The sequence below is a fragment of the Rhea americana genome, unplaced genomic scaffold (genome assembly GCF_003343005.1).
Source record: "Rhea americana isolate MKP2758 unplaced genomic scaffold, rheAme1 scaffold_31, whole genome shotgun sequence".
Taxonomy (NCBI): Eukaryota; Metazoa; Chordata; class Aves; order Rheiformes; family Rheidae; genus Rhea; species Rhea americana.
The window spans coordinates 3,517,394-3,535,174 of record NW_028186435.1 but is presented as its reverse complement, the minus strand read 5'-3'; the positions used below and the strand labels follow the sequence as shown (position 1 = coordinate 3,535,174).

Sequence of the window (17,781 nt, the reverse complement as noted above, 5' to 3'; positions counted from 1 at the left end):
CATTTGAAAACTACTGTCATTAATGATCAGTCATGTCATCAGAGCTGTCTCTTAATGTTTGCATGARGAGAGAGTTTTATTTCAGATTAAAATTTGCATGTCAGTGCTGAACCTTTGCTGGTAAGCAAACTCTGGAAGATTTGCATCACATTATGACAGTTTAATATGTTATTCTGTGCTCTTGTAAATCCTTTGAATATGCAGATTTAGCTTTGATTTGCATGCATGCAATATTTTCCTTTAGTGCTTTAAAAGTAAATCCTAAGCTGCCTGTCAGGGTATATCATTTGAGAGTTTGCAGAAATCATGCTATTCAAGGAGCATCCCATTCTTTTGTTCATGTGAACCACAGGAGGTCCTACTAACTTGACCATCAGTAGTATTTAATCAAGCCTTGTTTCTCCAGATCCGTGCAACTGCCTGACAGCTCCGAGTGTGTTAAACTCATGCACCTTTCAAAACAAGAATGGCTTTATACTGTGCTAATAGGAAGAGATGGTTATAACCCTTCTCCTCCCAAGGTGTCTACTGTCCCACCRTGGAGCTCAGCTTTAGCTTTGGTTGTTTGTGGCTTAAGATAATGGTGATGTCTGTCTGAAAAGTTTCATGTTAACCATGAAAACTGCAGGTGGTTAAGAAACAGAGTATGAGTGACCCAGTTCTCAAGTGTCAGGCAGTTCTTGTGGGGCACTGGGAGCTGCCTAATAGCTAATTATTTTAATTGATATTTGAATACTTCACAGAATCATGCATTAATGATGAAAGCAGCTTATGCCTTGATTGTAGCCAAAGATAGCGAGGGCCAAATTCACTGCAAACATATAGTAGTGCAAATTATACGTTAGAGCCCAATTGTTCCCCTGCAGGCTATAAATAACTCCTATTAAGTCATTGGGGGTTATTTGTCTCCTGTGGGGGAGAAGTTAGTCTGTGGTATAGCTGACCAGAAAATGGTTGTTAGTGATAAAGCAATGTAATTTGCATTGATTTATTATTCATTGGCTGTAAAGAACAAGTGCAGCTTATCCAGGGAGAGGAATTGACACCAAATTCTTTTGTCACTTAAACAAATGTCCCTGCTGAGTTAACTGAGATATGCTATTGTAACAGACTGGAGTTTATCACACACTTTCTGGCTTATAATTCTATTAAATTCGAATTCGACTTCAGTAAGAGTTGATTCCAAACTGAAATTTGCCCTACCTGAGCAAACAAGGATTGATGGTTAAATAAGAGGCAAATGTACGCAAAGAAAAATAAAATGCAGTCCTTCAAATTTGTCCAAATTTCCTGTATCTGATAATGTGTGTGCCCTACTTTAGAAGGTCTTGTGCCAGCTTTTAAGATCCTGCATCGAAAACAATAGATCTTTATTGAAGAAAAATAGGTGAATTTGTCCTTGGTGTGGATTAAGTGAAGTTAAAGATAGCCCAAGATCATTTTTATAAGGTTTTCTTCTTAAGATTTTTGATTTTGATGCTTGTAGGCATTAAGATATGTTTTATGATTGAAATAAGCATGGTATTATCAGAGTCTACTTTGGGGTTGGTGCTCCTCTGAGAGCTGCAGCTTTTTGGATGAGAACAACCAACAAATATTTCTTGTGAGGTTGCGCTCTCATTCTTCTCCCTTTCTTTTAAGCCAGCTTTCTGTTTCTGCTGATTGTGAAAGAAAATCTAGAAACAAGAATCAAACTCTTAACTCAAAAAATTAGTAAAATAAAAAATCTAGTTTTAAGTGTTGTTTTAGTCAGTCTTGTGAGGTTATTGCTTGGGGGGTTTAGGTCCAGATTCATTACTTCTAAGCGTTTGCAACTGGCAGTACTAAAGCTTGGTTGCTGATACAGGTGGTGTCCCATCCCTCTCTGGGCTGCTGACAGCATTGATTTTGTGCCTGACACAGGTGGAATCGGTGCYTTAGGAACTAAGCTGAGAGTACAGACATCAAACCTGGCTGATTTAACAGCGCAGTCTTTTGCTACRCTGTTGCCTCTTGAGCTAAATTCTCCAGTGAGCTCTTCTTGGGGGTGTCATAGAGCAGCAGGTGCCAGGTGGGTCTGCAGGGACGGGGGTGCAAGAGGCCCAGTGCCCTGGGTGCCTTCCCGAGGGGGCGAGCAGAAAACRCAGAAACAAGCTGGCTGTTGCTTCATGGCATCAACCATTCTGCAATTCTGTGGTGGTTTTTGGCTGAAAAAAAAATCAGTGCTATTACAGGAGGGGGAGGAGCACYGGAGGAAACCCTTTGGAAGGCCTTTTAGTGACTCATTGCACTTTGTACATTGACTTAGTAACCTGGGATTCGTCAGGAAAGGCTGATGCTATCTCCCTTTGAATAAACAGTGTCCTGCCATGGGCCGTCTTCGCAGCCTGAGACAGACTTGTGGAAAGAAGTGCTGTAACTATAAATTGCTCTTTTGTGGGTTAGTTTTTCTGGCAAAATCTGAATAAAATAATAAACTTGGAACTCAATTCCTCTCCAAAAGGAGTATGTCCTAGCTATTTAAAGCTGAACTATTTTGCAGCATATTCCTTCACATTTCTGTTAAAGGTTAACAAAATTGTTTAGATAGCTCTAGTGGCTACACATCAGTCTGCTGTAACCAGCTGATTAATGTGACTGATTTCTTTAGCAAGTTTCTCTAATCACYTCTTATTTACAAACTGGGGTGGTTTTGTTTAAAGCAGCTATGGTGAGTGCTTATCCATCTTAAAAGTTCATTCCTTGACTGAAGTGAGTTTAGGAAACACAGCTCTAATGGACCCCTGTGACATGCAGCACCCAGTAAAAGAAGAGGTCATATGCAAAGTCTCTGGTAGTGTTAATCCTTCTTGTCATCTCCTACAGATGAGCAGTAAAAGTATATATATATTTTTTCTTGAAGCAAAGAGAAAGGAAATCATAATGAGTGTAGGCAAATAAGAGAAAACAGTACTCCTAAGCCTGCAAGAAAGTGTGCTTGGAAGCCAGGAGACCATGGATTCCAGTCTTATCCAAGCTGTTGAGTGACAGCTGGTAATTTGAAATAATTTGAAACTTCYATTTGAAGCTTATTTAGACTTCATAGGCTTACCGTGATGGAAAATATTCTAAAGATTTCCCCCTTTAGAAATAAGGTAAAATTATGTAATCCTTCAAGTAGAGCTAGGCACAAAACTGATGTCTCTGCAGTGATGCATCATGCATCTTTTCAGGTACAAGTGCTGAATCCTTCTGTGTGTTTATTCTGTAGGTAAACATCATTCCAACTGCTATTACACAAACTATTTTCARTGATAAATATAAGAAATATTTAGCAACTAAAAGTTGCTAAAGTTTAGTGTCCTGAACAGTGTCTTAAAGCATGCCATAAAAGGGTTGTTTTTTTTGCTATAGCGAGCGTCAACAGTTCTTCCTATACTTTTGTGACAGACTGTTTTGTTTTGTTTCCTTCGCTCACTGTATCTTTGGAAAAATATTTTACATTCATCTTTCAGAGTAGGAATAATTCTGCAGATTCACCTTTACTCTCCGTATCTTATTACTAGGTAATTTTATTAGGTGGTATTGAAACTTTATATTCTGATGTCTCAGATATTTTGTATTCTAGTCCTCTTCTGCCCAAGCAAAATCTCTGATATTTCCTGCTGCTGATCTTACCATTTTTTTTCTAGACTTACTTGACAGAATTCTAGTCTGCGACTTATGTATCACCTTCAGTTTGTTATTTTTTCTTTCTAAATTCTCTCAAAAAAGGTATTTGAAGTTACCTGATTCTTGCAGACCTTTGAAGAAAAGGCATTTCTTGTCTGCATGTGCAGCTAAAATTCTTGTGCAGTCTCATATCACTTTATGCCTCTATCTTTGCTATATTAATTTTCTTGGCTTTGCAATATGCTTTCTTGTCCTGTTAATATTCCTTTAKATTGTTCCTATTAAAAATCTTACGATCATATCATCTTTAATTTTATCCTCTCTTCTCACTATTCACTTTCCATTCACCTTAAACACAAATCAACTCTACTTTAAAAGCACTTTACAGACAGCATGTAGGTAGACCGTTAATTTGTTCAGTTTTCAGACTTCTACTTCTTTCTGATCTGCCTGCAGTGACCACCCCCTTTACTTATTTGCTATGYTTTTGAGCAACAGTTCTGTATTTTTGTGCTTTTGCTCTTTTTAGGAGGAGAGAGTTATTAGCATATGCAGATTTCTTCCTAATTCTATTTTTACCATGATTTCTGTAGGGAAAATTTGGACTCAGGTGGTCAGAATTCATGCACTCAATAGAGAAGGCATGTAGATGGGCAAAAAAGGAAAAAATGTGAGGAAAGCAATAGGATTTCTACTCAGAAACATTCAAGAAATGAGAATTTTTCGTAAGGAATGAGTCTTTATGTCACTACGCGAGGTGGTAGTCTTTGATATTAAGTCTGTTATAGCTGTTGAATGCATTAAGAAATAAGAGGAAGAGATCTGAAGATACTCATACAATATTCATGCCTGGTTTTAGTATGCAGGAAGTAGAAAAGGTAGAAGAAGATACAATAATGGATAAAGGAAGGACAGCAGGAAAAAAAGGAAGTGATAAAAGTGATAGGGACATTAATCAGATCAACAGGACAGTTAGTAAAAGGTCTGTGTCTGACCTGACAATGGAGTGGGTTGTGGTCAGTAAAAAGTAAGGGGAAAWTTTGTACTTTAATAGCATGGGGGAATTTGAAATACTAGTGTAAACTGGGAATTCAGGACACAGACAGCAGAATAATCATGCTGGAAAAGTGGTACTGAATGAGCTGTTCTGTTCAGGAAAAACAAAAATAGAAGATGGTAGGTTGTCCTTGAGCATTGACAATATAAAGTATCATTAAAAAAAAAATCAAGAAAGGATATCCTGGATGAAAGAGTATCTGTTCTGGTTTCAGCAACTAATGATGAGGTCATACAAGAGCTAGCTACAGGATGTAACTTCATGTCGAGTGAGGGGAAATTGATTTAATTAAAATAAATGGAAGATTAAAAGTATGTCCTTAATTAAAGTTCTCACCGAAAGACAGTAAACCTGAATTTGTCAAGCTGCTACCTAAGGAAATCAGCTTCACCGAAGAGTTCAGGGACCTGAATGGTGCAGANTTTTTTTTTTTTTTTTTTTTTTTTTTTTTTTTGCAAGTCAGAGTTATTCAAGCAGGCTGTATTTTGTGTCCCAAGGAAGGAGAAAAAGTTATGAGGAAAGGTGAAAGCTAGATTTTTGAGAATTCAGACTGAATTCAAGCTTGCCAATAATGGTTAGATACTGAGAAAAAATGGATATCTAGCCATATAAGTAAATTTTGAGCAACAAGAAGGCTGCTGCATAATGGAACTGCTGGTTCAGGGATTAAACCTGATCTACTGTGGCCTTGGCAAGGGGAACAGCATGGCAGAAAAATCTGAATGTGGTGGACGCAAAAGCTAAATTGACAATACTCCTAAACAGCTTAGAAATAGCTAACCTTTTTATCAGAGAACACTTGCTTGAAATCTAAAGGTATGACTGCAAGTATTTTTAGCAGAAACACCAACACTTGTTCTCTGTGCTAGGCCTCTCTGCTTTATATTTAACTGCCTAAGTTCTCTAGAATGGGACTGTTCTGTAGTTTTGCATTGTTACACTGGTTAATGCTGTGGGTTCTTGAGGATCATCGCTCAGGTCAGAGAATTTTCAAGTATATCAGACTTATAAAAAGTTGTCCTTCATTTTTAGTGTTTTTCTGTTGTCCTATTAGGAATTATTTGAGGAAATATATTTCAGGTTTTCTGATTGAACAGTGAAGGGAAGATGAGTCCAGCTTTTATACACTGACTTAAGGCTGTGGTATTTTGGGGAGACTTGAGAGGATACTGCTGTTGTCGGACTGGTTATGATAAAGTACTCAGATTTTAGCTAGTGAGATTAAATGAAAGGGCTTGAAAGGAAGCAGATGGATGTGTTAGAATGAGAGGGGAATGTCATAAGTAATTCAAATTTGCTGTTTTAAGTGTTGAAGTCACTATTGGCATCAGTGGTAAGGAGAGGAAGAAGTTTTAGAGAGAAAAGAGTTCACGGTTAGGCAAGTTTAGTTTATGTTGGTGATGAAGGGTTAAAGCGGAAAGATTGGGAGTAAAAAGAGGTATGAAAATGGATGCGAAGGAGATAGTTTAGAAAGGCAAGCGATATCTGAGGATGTGGTTTCATGAACTTCTTGGGCTGATGTAAGGCTGTGCTGCCCCTGGCAGGAGTAGTCATAGCCCCTCCTGTCCCTTTCCACCATCACCTTCCTGTCAGCTCATCTTAGATGGATTTCACAATCATGAAACTGCATCTGAGCCATCAACACAGAGATGAGTGCTAAAGTCTGTGAACTGATGAGATCACCCAAAGGTGTTGAACTGAGAAGAATGTGTCAAGGACAGGACTTTCAAAAGCACTATTGATCGGGCAGGCCATTCAGGGGACATAGTGAAAGAACAATCATGGGCAGGAAAAATAATGATGTAATTTGAAAGCTCAGTGAAGATGAGGTGTCAGAGCAGAGATGATGATCAGCATTATCAAAAGAACCAGAAAGGCCAAGCAGGAGGAGGAGAGAGGAAGATCCTTGAGATTTGGCCAGAAAGAGATCATGAAAGACCCTAGTGAGAACAGTTTCATTCAGATGGAAACAACGGAAGCTGGACTGGAAGTAATCCAAGATACAGTTGGAAGAGAGGAAGTGAGTTCATTGGCTTCRAGCTATGCTTGCCATGGCTTTATAGATAAGGGAAAGGAGGAAAATACAGTAACTCTCAATAGGTAGGATAGTGGTCTTCTGGACAGTCGAAGGGAGGCAGCGTTGGAAGATACAGAGGTAAATGAGGACTGAGCTTAGCTGAGAAAGAAATGCACGGCTGAAGATAAATGGAAGAGATTAATGGATTATAGATGAAGAGAAGAAAGGTAGAAGGTTTATAGATGTTGTATCATGATGCATTGCTCTCTCCGTAGAAATACAACTCTCTCCGTAGGAATTAGCAGAGACAGGAGAAAGAAAATCCTTTGCAAAACTGGGCAGCTTCTTGCTTAATGAAAATAAATCAGCTAAGTCAACTTGTTCTTCAGTTAGTTTAAACTGATTTGAAGCAGCAGCACACTACTGCTTCCCTTTTCCTCTTTCTACCCCCACGGCCGCAACAGAGAGCAGGGCATCATGCCGACGATGTGTGCTGGTTACAGTGACTGCTACCGAGTTCACTTGGCTTTGGAAAGAGCACGACAYGACACGTTCGGGCTTCAGGGGCAGCACTACCTAATTGTCTGGCTCTGGTCCAGCTGCTGATTGACCCAATAAACTCTAATGAATCTGGGTTCCTGCAGTCTGATTTTCTTCCTCTCCCTGTTACGGGCTTTTCTCAGTCCATGAAGACCTGAAACCTGAGTGCTGCCTTTGACAAAGGGAGTGAGAGAGAGGGGCAAGAAAAGGCAGATAACAGCCGAATGTAATCAGCATTTTATTACCATCCTCAGGAAGTGGGAATGGCTTGAAGAAGAACAAGAAGAAAAAAAAAAAAAAAAGTAGGTTGGAGCAAGGAAAGTTAATTATGGTGAGGTTATTTGACAGGAAATTACAAAATACAAACAGACAGAAGAAACACATTTTAAAACAGGGTAGGAAATCTCCAGTTACTTCACTGTGTATATTCAAAACCCCCAAAGCAAAGGCTCAAAAAAGCAGTTTAAACAAAAGCTATCTTATCTGATAGAGGCATTTCAAGCACAAAAGGAAATTTATATATTGGGTTGACAGTCTTAAAATAAACTGATTGTCATGATAACACTATAGATTTAATTGTGGGAAAAAATTGGGTTCTTTTATATGACCTGCAGACACAGTAAATTCCCATGTAAATTCATTCCTTTTCTTTCTTTGTACATTTCTTGTCTTCTAAGTAGTGTTTATCAGTGTTTTCCAGAAATTGTAAAGGTAGATTTATGCATGTAGGACGAGACTCATAAATATGTGCATATTTTAAAGACTTTCATGCAGACTAGACAGGATTCATTTCCTAAACTACTGTTTGGAAGTATCTTAATGGTACTATAGCAATTTACCCAGATTCAGACAGTTTTGACAGAAATGTAGTGCTTTAGTATGAGGATGGAATCTCCAGTACCTAGTGATCAGCATTATTATTTTATTCATTTCATCATTAGTATACTTACGAAATGCTCTTGAATATCTGGTGTGTCTTATTGCTTTCTGGCTGGTAAGGAAACTATTTTGTTACTACATCACCTTTTTTTCCTGAGGCAGTAAAACATGTGTGAGTGCAAGAACAGCAGAACTTGCTCRCTATTCCTATGTAGCCCTGCTGTAGGTACTAAAGCTGCAAATAAGAACAAGGAGGAACTTCTGATACCTGGACTTTCACGAGGTGTTTTGTTATGAACAACGTTCTCTTGGAAAAAAAATGTTCATTTGGGGGGAGGGGGAAACATGTTCAATTTCTAGAACCTTCTTTATCACTTTTCTTTGAATTTTACTGCCGAGATGTTGAATAAGCATTCAGTCCATAAAAGTGTCTGTGTCATTGCAGTGAGATAGGATAAGTATTATAAGGGCTCTACAGTTTCATTTGCTTTGAGGAAAGGAAGGAGCAAGGAGAGAGAGAGGAAATAACGCTGTTGTGCAAACGATGTRTTAGATTAGCTCTGTTAAGACCAGAGCAGACTTAGAATTCTATTAGACAGCTATCTTCCTTGCTTTTGACTAAGGCAGTAGCAAAGACAAGTTAGGAACATTAAGAGGTTTATAGGTACAACCTCTCTGGCTTTCATGACTACTAACTCCATTTGTGGAGCTCTTCCTTCCCTTTTCTTGCTCTCAGGCTGCAAATCTGACAGTGCAGTGTGCGAGAATGATGCCACAAGCAGTGTGTGCAGAGGAGGAGATCTAAAACTCTGGGAACGGCTGGCACAAAGACTTCTGTTCATAGGGTTGAAGTGGTTTAGCTCATGTGGCAATGCCTGGAGATTGGGATATAAGGCTGTGAAGGGAATGCTATTGGAGTATTATATTGTACTAGATATATATGTGACATTGTGCCTCATCGTACCTGTTCGATCATGTAAGAAAATGTAAGATWGTTTTTTCTAATTAATTTGTCTCCTTTTCTGTGACTCTCTGCTGCTGAAGCTGTTGAGCCTTCATAATCTATGGACATAACAAAGCGAGGTCTGTGATGTGCTCATTTACTGAATATTATTTCGGAAGTTAGTGGTAGGTAGGTAAAGCTTTTGGTTGGCTGAGATGCAACATGGCATCCTTATGACCAAGTTAGCTAAATGGCTGTTTTCACTTGCAGTCAAATCTTTTCCTTCCACGGGTGACCCAGGGTACACCTAGAGGTCTCTAGCAGATATGAGCATGCAGAATTGCCTGGATTCATGAGGCAATTCTGAAGGCTCAGGGTATTGCTCAAGTATAGTACACAGATGGGTACACATCTACTGGCACTGATGACTGTAAGACTAAAAGGCACAGTTTTATAGCAGTGTCCTATTGCTGCAAAACTGTGCTAGTAATCCTGTAAAACTGTCAACATATGATGGGTCCATGAGAGGTTTGGCAATATTTAACAAAGAGGTATCAGTTACCACTGTTAGTGGATCAGGAGGATTGGGTTGCAGTGTAAATATTCAGAACTTGCTATTGTTGATTCTTACACTCAAAAGGAAAAAAAGAGAGGACACTTGTACAGSAGAGAAACTGAGCTTTTCTCATTTGTATCTTATTTAAACGACTAACTGCTGTAAAAGATTTTCATAACTCAACTGAGGGAGTTCATGAAGGAACATTGTGGAAGGAAAGCAGCTTCTTCCTTAAAGGTAGAGAATGATGCTGTCAATATGAATTGTTTCTAATCTGAAACAACAATCTGTGTTGAGGAGGATTATAGTAATCGTTTAATGTTAATATAAAACAGTGAGTATTTTAAAAAAAGAAAGACCTAAACTAATATTAGTTAACTGAATAAGAGTGATGTGGAATAGATACAATAAGAAAGGGAGCTTAAATATGTTTCCAAAATTCACATATTGAGGTTGCAGAAAAAATGGGAAGCAAATCATTCTTGCCTCACTCAAATCATTTTTTTGTTTTATTTTGTGTTTTTTGCTGAAAGTCTCTGCCATTACTCAGTGATTTACTTTTTAAAAGGTATATGTGGTACTATTAAAAAAGAAGATGATTAAAATGTAATGTTGTATTAGTCAGCTCTCCACAATTGAATTAGAAGTGTTGGGAAGTCATATTTTTCCAATTTGTTTTTGCAGCAGCAATCCACAGAAATGGTTGTCCTGACTTAGCTGACAGAAGATTTTCTAAGGGTTATACAATATGCTTCAAAGCAGCCCCGCCAGCCCCCAAAAGCCAAGGCTACTTAAAAATAAGTAGATTTTACTTTGAAGTATCTTTCTATAATTATCTTTCATTTATTTGTTTGTTTGTTTGTTTATTTTTAGAGAGGCTTGTGTGAAAGAGAGATTGAAAGGGATGTCTTCATCACATATGATCAGTGTGGTACCTTATTTTGAAATCTGTTTTACTGCTATTTTATGTTTATTATTTTTATGTATACAGAAAATGGAGGAACAGGGCCTGCAGATGCAAAGTTATGCCCTAGAAACAATCATTAACACAAGCTAATTCTGTAACAAGGTACCACCTCCTTTACTGAGCATGCATTAATGTTTTAACTCTTTAGCTAGAATAAAGATAAGTAGCCAAAGTAAGGACAAGGAGTCATTTTGAAAGTGTTCTTTAAAAGAAATCTAATGTTTTTACTTTCCTCATGATGATAAATAGGTGCATTCTTTTTGGAGGGAGGGCACCCCAAACTATTTCACATTACATTTTCAGAAGTGTGGAGAATATACCTCAGAAAAATTATGTTTACTAATCTGGAAAGGTGTGTTAATGAAACTCTGGTGAAGTTAAATGTTGGCTAGTTTAAAAAATTCTGATTTACCATCTTATGTGCTATTTAATGACTGGTTAAGCAACTATATGCCATCAACTGGGTTGCGGTAGTGATAGAACTGAGACTTGGTGCATCTGGCTGATTTACTTTAGATAATGGCAAATTCTTGGGGTTAAGAACCAGTTTGTCTGCGAGTGTTCATGCCCAATTCACTGAAAAGTACTCCATCTTAAAAAAAAAAAAAAAAAAAAAAAAAAAAAAGGCACTTCTGAAAGGCTGCAAGACCACTCAGTTGGATTTTATAATTTTAGGTCTGTGGCTCTGTTCAGTACTGTAAAATGTGGCTCATTTATTTAACTTGTATCTCTGCATCTTCAAAACTCCAGTGTGGGTAAAGTTTGAACTAATTAACCAGTAACAGATGTAAACCACATTCATATCCAAACCATATGTTATCCTTGTAGCTTATCTGTACTTATTTCCTTTGAAAACAGTGAAGTCTAAATGTGAATTTTCTGTGTATATGGTTTATGGTTTTTAATAGTTTCCAAATATAGACAATAGCGCCATTTGTTTTAAGGCATTTTGAACAATATCTGGCACGTTTCCCACTTGTTTCTCATTGATCACTAGCTAGCTGTTCGCTTTTTTATTATTAAGATATGAAGTGATGATTTTGCAGAAGCCCTTAATACAGTTTCAGTCTCGGACTGGAGTGTCTTGAGGTTGGGTACTGAACACAGTAACTCCCTGTGATACTTACTCCTGGAGAACGACGATTAGGTAAAATCTCACTGTTCCTTTTCAGCAAAAGTAAAGTTTCTTTTGAGCACTGCTAGTTTTAGGAAAAAGTTTGACAATGTGATTGAATTTCACTGAGAAGCTTCAGGATCAGACGATTAGATAGAAAAAAAAAGAAGAAAACAGATATTTTTTTAAACAAAAACAACAACAACAACAACAACAAAAACAGAAAAACAAGCTTTTCAGAGCAGTGGCAGCCCTACTTCGTGGCCCTGCTGAGCCTGGGCTGGACAGGGAGGCGCTGCGCTGCTGCGGGGCAATGGCAACCAACTTTATTCCTTGTGTGCAAGGAGGACCTAGTCCTAAAAATCTCCATTTTAYTCCCTTCTTTTCTCTCTTCCTCCCACCCTAATTCATGTGAAAACTCTACAGTTTGGCCTCAGGGAAACAGACTACAAAAGAGGGTATCAGATTTTGCAGCCTTTTCTGCAGTGTGTTGATTGTTGCTCCTGAACCCAGCTGGAGGGAGCTGTTAAAGTGCTCTAACAGCTGAAAAGGGGAAAGGGAAGAGTAAAGCTGCCTTAGCTCTAAATCTCTAGTAGCCATGGGACCTGAGCTTATATCCCATGTGAAAATGGAGTTTAAGAATTATCTTCTCAAAAAAAAWTTTTTTTWAAGTAATATATGTACATGCATATATGTTGTTCTACATAAGTTTTTCAAACAGATTATTAAAAATAATGAAACATAATTTAGAGTATTTTTAACTGTCTATAACCCTTTTTCTGTTAATAGCTCATCATAGATTTTTTTACCCTGCAACAGATTAGTCTAAATGTTAAAAAAGTAGCAAAGAAATATTTTTTTTTCCAAATATGCATTTAGTTGGAGTGGATATAAAGAAAAGATTTTTTTTTGTTCCTATATTTGCTAATTATCCCACTGAACACGTGTTGAATTTCAGTATGTCATGGCATAAAACAAACTATAGGTTAAAAAACATGCCTACAAAACTCACATTGAAGGGAATATATATGTATGTTTTTAATGGGTTAAAAACACTGTTGTAGGGTAAGAATGTGTTAGGAAATTATTTTTTTTAATGCTGAATACCACTGCATAGTAGAACAATGATCTTCAGTATTTACAAAATTGCAAATTATCACAGCATACCAGACATTTGACTTCTTTTAAGCAGTTGTCTTTTATGTGCAATGGTCCCAATGTAGTAGGCATAAAATAAGAGCATAAAATGGAGATTTTAACACAAATATTTCAGATTGTTTCCTGACTGATAGCCATCCAATGCCTGTGCTGCAAATTTTATGGCTGAATGTACTGTATCGGTTGCTGCTTCACACACAGCTGTAGTGGTATTTGCTAATACACTTTTTTTTATCTATCTCTGATTTGTATTAGTTAAAACTACCTGTTGGCAAGCAGCTTGCACCCTGAATCTGCAACTTCTTCATCTTCTTCTTTCTCAAGGAAGAGCATAATAGGCCTCAAWCTTTGGCATTTTAGTCTCATCATAAATCCGTGTCTCATTTTTGCTGTATGAGTTTTCCTATTGCCTAGGGGAAGGGGGGCCTCAGTTTTGGCTTTCTCCCCATGCGTTGTTCACAGAAACTGTGTGGGTTTTACTCTGCTTCTGAACTGAATGAATGTAACATGTAAGGAGCCTTTGACACATCCTTGTAGCCTGTTACAAGCCAAAAGCTGGTGAAGTGGTCAGATTCATGCTTTACGTTAAAATCAGGCTGATTTCAGTTTTTGAGATGCGTTTATTTCCTCAGGTAAATTTTTTTTTGATATATAGCAAGCGAAGCCAAAATGTCTTTTTCATGTAATATATAAGAGGAGTGACAGGATAGAAAATTACACATGAAAGCCTATCTACTATGAGTGATATGAATTATTAAGACACAGGCATTAGCCAAAGTCTCAAGCAGAAAGGAGCACGCGAGCATTTTTCCCACACAGTCTGTTCTCCAGCAGGTCCCCAATCGGTATAGTTTAACTGCTGGCCTTAGAAACTCAACAGTGGTCAACATTTCAAGCCCAGCCTCTTTAAACCACTGCCTGTTGGGAGATAAGGCCTCCAAGTAAAGCAAAKGAAGGTCAAGGGGCCGTTCCTGAGGCTATCTGAGGAACGGTCGTGAAGCAGTCTGGAGCACTTTTGTTATCCAGCTAACGGTAAAGGTGGGAAAGCCTGAACTGAGGTCTGAAGGGGGTGTTTCCCCCAAAGGGTGGTCAAAATACCTGGGAGAAGAAGTTGCAAGGAACTGAGCAGCGAGAAGTATAAATGGCAGCAGTCTGTTGCCTCGCGTAGTAGCACCTTGCAAACGAGGGACTGCGATGAGAAGGGAAGACTGAGCTTTCCCTGTCCTCCCGCTGTGAGTGAGCAACTGTGTTTTCTAGAGAGACGAGTGTGGATAACCCTGCGAGGGCCAGAGGAGCCTCCGGGTATGCAAGTGGGCGCAGTGAGCGCAGAGGGGGCTTTTCCCAAGTGCCTAGGGGAGAGTGAGGGGAAGCTGGTGTCGAGGAGAGGGACTGTGAGACCRTGTACAGGACTGACCCAATCGTCCTCAAATTCAAATCAGGTTGTAGTGACTGAGTCGGATTTTTGAAGGCATTGAGAAAAACATCTTCCAGAAATACGTGCACACATTCACATTCCCTAAGAAGCCTTTTGCAGAACAGCAAACAGACTTTGGGTCACTTCTGAAAATCGGTTCAATGTTGGACTATAAAATGAAGCCTTCTCTATTGCAGCTGCTCAGCACAAAATGTATGCTGACCTGCACACATTCAGACCCTTCCCCCTCCCCTTCTTTTTTTTTCCTCCTTTGGTAATGCAGTAGTTCTGAAACAGCTTTTCCACCAGAGCTGYTCTGTCTCCCTGCCAGCTCCTTAGGAAAGTTTAATGCGATTTGGAACTGCTGTCATTTGTAGTCAAGGAAGGTAAATCTTTTCTTAGATAACCACTTACTGGAAGACTCAGTAAAATGACAGACTGGTGAAGGGATCAAACTGTGGAAGAAGTCATATGTATAAACATTCAGCATGTATTATTATTATTTTTTTAAATGTAGTCAGAAGTAATTGAGTGAATAAAATCTACCAAGGAAAGCTTAAAGTTAGTCCCCATTGCTTAAAAGTACGTAGCAATCCCAAGGTATTTTTGGTCTTTGGTATACAATTTCAGTATACTAGGGGCCCTGCGGTAAGGCAGGTCCCTTGAGTGCGTTCTCCTTCAGTCATTTACTGTCTCTTTGCGTTCTGCCSTTCCGGACTTCCAGGAATGCTCCTGCTTGGATTGAAGTCCCAAACAAGTAGGTGGTGATATTTCTTCCTCCCATCACCACACCAATTTGTCAAGCCTGGGAAGACTGAGAGAAACATAAACGAAGAAATAATAACTTTGCCCTAATGGGGAAGAGTTCAAATGTGGGATTCTCTGAAATTGGTGTGGTATAAATCTTTATTGTGCTTTAGTGTTTTTGTTTCTGTACTTGATTTTTTTTGCTACTTACCTCCTTTTCCCCTTCTGCTGTTTAACTGATTGCTCTGTCTGAAAATTTGTTTCTTTCCTTCCGCTGTCAACATCATTGACTCATCACATATGYGGGATATAGCTTGAAACCAAAATTTTTTCAGGTGTTCAGGAGATCATGATCATGTTCCTTATTTCTAGGTGACGGCTTTTGAGACTCTGGGGTATGACTCACTTGCGCTGCTGAAGTTGACTTGAATGATGTGGCAAATGTAAGTGTATTGAAGAAACTTGGCCTGACAAGTCTCCATTTGCGCACTCAGAATAATAGTGGACACTTTAATACATCTGTCATGGCTCCCCTTCTGTAATGTGCATACAATGATAACATTCATTTCATCTCACAAAGATGTGGTGAAAATGAATCGCTTAATGTTTGTAACACATTCAGATGTTGTGATGAGCTCTGTAGGAAGACCCACAAGTAAATGAATAATTCGTTGTTCCAACCAGGATCTGAATAGTGCACAGTAAATAAGACGTGGGACTTCACACTGAACAGTAGGAGTACGGCAAAATAATTAATAATCACATGTTCAATTATCATTGTCCATTCAGAGTATTGAAAGAGCTGAGGATCTTGTAGAAAGCGCGTGCTCGTGTTGTAAGGGATTTTATATTAGTGTGTGTGACTGGAAAGTATAGTAAACATAAAGTGGCTGTTTCTTCTTGAAGCTACCTTCAGTATTAATGATGTTATGTATTTTGGAATAAAGGTGAAGTGTATTAGGCTTTCTAAATTGCATGATTTTAATCTGTAGGTATCCTTTTATGATGTTGTGGTAGTATTTGGAAATCCTAATTTTTTAATTCTATTTTAATAGAGTTCTCTGTCACCTAGTGAATGTCCTAGGTTAGCTAGTGCTTAAGCACCAAAAGAAGGATGTAACACCCTTTCTGATCACTGCAGAATGGTCTTTGGATATAGTCTGTAGAATGGTTTTTATCTCTTGATATGAAATGATTTTAAGAGAAGCTAAAYGGAAGGGGAGAGTCAAACTTCTTTCAGCAGAGTACCAACTGCAAGAGATGAGGGTGGAATTTGTTCTTCATAGAATCTCAGGTCCTGGAGTAGCTTGTTCCTGTGTTCACCCTTGTGAYCCTCCTTTGGATGATAGCTCTCAGTGTTTAGATTCTGAGAATGAAAAAGAAAACTGAGAAAGATATTTGAGGCTACACTACAGAAAAATGTCAATAAATCAGGCTGACTGATAGTTCTTGTAGTAATCAAAGTCTCCTGCAATTTTTTATAGTCCTAGAGCATAAGCCATCCATAATATATAATCAATTCCACTCTGCAGATGGGACTGCTGTTTTTTTTTCCTAGATATCCCTCTCCCTACTTTTCTAAGCTGAATCTTCAGAAATCAATTCATGTAACTCAATCAATTTAAAATACTGAAYACACTGTGGTAATTATACCAGAGTTCTTGCATTTCATTGCTTGTAGTGACAAACTGACCAAATCTACTGATTGTGCAGCACTAAAGATACAYCAGCGTACAATTTTCCTGATTTCCATTGGCCACTTTCTAAACCTTTTAACCTGTTTTTGGAGTAATTTTTGCACATAGAATTTATAGTTCACAACTGAGAGTGTCATGTGATTCAGTGGTCACTGACATMCTCTGGGTGCTTTCAGAAAGCTGGCCATCTAGAGATCATGACTACTATCAAGGCATTTAGGGATTATTCCATAATTGGGAAGAAGTGTCTTCAGCATTTCTGAAAAACTATACCTTAAGTCCAACCATGTATAATAATCAACCCTGAGGGAAGACTGAGTTTTATAGCTTTTCCTCAAGACTGCTTCCTCTATGAAATTATTGGCATTCCTGCTGAAGTTTCTGTGTATACTCTATTTATTTCTTTTTTAGAATTCTATTTTCTATTTAGATAAGTGTTAATGTAAGCTGCAGGCTTATTTAGCATGATTTGGAATGACCATATGCTAAGCCATAGATAAACTTTAAGAATGTTGAGCATTTGTATTAAATTCATGCATCAGGATTCACTGGTGTTGAAGATTTCACCAAATATACAAAACCAGACTGATTCTGCAATTATGTTCCCTCTACACACACCATTTCCCCCCTCCTACCTCTTGACCCTCACAGTCCAAGTGCAAGAGCACTCATGACAAATATGTCCAAGGGACAGACACGCACAGCTCGTGGTGATAGGACACCACTAGTACGTATGAAAAATAGCAGTCATGGTGCACCAGTGTTTAAAAACCAAATTAGGCCATGTTTGAAAAGCAGACAATTCTGTGTTTGGCTCTTCTGGAGAAATTCAACAGACTGCTAATACTTAAGAATAGGAGGGCAAATTTTTGGTGAAAAGCCCTGCAAAATAGCTGAGTGATTGGAAGCAAATACAGGATTCAATAGAAAAGAATAAATCTGCATTTTAGGTGTGTGAAGAAATATAACTGTTAAGTACAGTAACAAACTGAGAATTTTAATGAGGGAAGATGACTTTCTTTCCTAAATTTCAAACTGTGAAAGGCCAGTAAGTGTACTTTT

General features: G+C 38.3%; 1 long non-coding RNA gene across 5 annotated transcripts in view; it reads left to right on the top strand.

The window, feature by feature from the left end:
* The window catches only part of LOC146593005 (uncharacterized), a 254,796-nt gene that overhangs the window by 146,252 nt on the left and 90,763 nt on the right, over positions 1-17,781 (top strand). For all 5 annotated transcript variants that reach the window (XR_014896477.1, XR_014896474.1, XR_014896476.1 and 2 more), the window contains exon 5: positions 15,395-15,465. This is a non-coding gene — a long non-coding RNA (uncharacterized LOC146593005). The remainder of the gene's footprint in view (positions 1-15,394; positions 15,466-17,781) is intronic.